This window comes from Octopus bimaculoides, chromosome 18, assembly GCF_001194135.2.
Source record: "Octopus bimaculoides isolate UCB-OBI-ISO-001 chromosome 18, ASM119413v2, whole genome shotgun sequence".
In the NCBI taxonomy this organism is placed as follows: Eukaryota; Metazoa; Mollusca; class Cephalopoda; order Octopoda; family Octopodidae; genus Octopus; species Octopus bimaculoides.
Genome location: NC_068998.1, coordinates 31,081,097 through 31,082,313, shown reverse-complemented (window position 1 = coordinate 31,082,313; position 1,217 = coordinate 31,081,097). Strand labels below are relative to the sequence as shown.

Sequence of the window (1,217 nt, the reverse complement as noted above, 5' to 3'; positions counted from 1 at the left end):
CAATCAGGAACCTTTTGGTGATCAGTATGTTTCCAGTATTATGACGAGAGTACGATTTGTGAAGCTGAATCAATATTTACATGTGAGAGACACTAGCAGTACCCCAGTACGTGGAGAACCAAGCTTTGATCCCTTATCTAAAATAAGACCCCTCATCGACTGCGTTCAAAATGCATATAAAACATTTTACAAGCCTGAGAGATACTTATCCGTCGATGAGGGCATGGTGGGGTATAAAGGAAGAGTACACTTCCGATAGTATATGCCAGGAAAGGCCACAAAATGGGGGATCAAAGTTTGGAAAATTTGTGAAGCAAATACTAGGTACTGCTGTGGATTTAGCTTTTATGCAGTGAAAAGAGACAATAATGTTAGTCAGCATGGCCTAGGGTACGATGTGGTCTGGAATTTATCACGTCCATACCATAACCAGGGCCGTATAGTATTTTTTGACTGATATTTTAGTTCAGCCAAACTTGCGGTGGATTTAGAAGCTGTAGAAACATATACATGTGCTACAGTAATGGCTAGTAGAAAAGGGCTGCCATTAAATATAAAAAAAGCAAAATTTAATAAAAGAGGTGAAATAATCCAACGGCAGAGAGGAAATCTGCTAGCAACCACATACCGAGATAAGAGGCAGATAAATTTTCTATCCACCAGTGCACAACCATGTGTAAATGAAAATGGCACCCCATATGTGAAACTTGATTATTACAGGTACATGGGTGGTGCTGATCAGCTGAACCAGATGATGAGTTATTATCCGGTTGGTAGACCAGGTAATAAATGGTGGCGATACCTGGTTTGGTATATTGTAAACATGAGCATTGTAAATGCATTCATATCATATACCAAATCAGGAGGGGTTCGCAAGCGGTGTGATCATCTGCAGTTCCGAGCAGATGTTGCATCACAGTTGAGGGCAGGTTATTCCTCCAAAAAAATAACGGCAGGAAGGAAAAGCAAAGCCTGCCAGAGAGATATCCCTCTGAGTTCAGCTGATCTACATAAATTAGAAAAAATCAGGGGTTGCAAAAGGCAGTGCCATGAATGTCTACATCAACAAAGAAAAACTCCCAGTGGACGGCCAGTTGAAACATCTTTCCAATGTGCATTATGCAAGGTTGCAGTATGTAGAGTGGGATGTTTTACAACTTTCCATGATAGAAATATTGTGTAAATATTTTTTGTATATATATATATATATATAATAA

At 39.4% G+C, this 1,217-nt stretch overlaps 1 protein-coding gene across 1 annotated transcript in view; it reads right to left on the bottom strand.

The window, feature by feature from the left end:
* LOC106880484 (coatomer subunit beta) overlaps positions 1-1,217 on the bottom strand; it is a 191,565-nt gene that overhangs the window by 164,638 nt on the left and 25,710 nt on the right. The window lies entirely within an intron of this gene.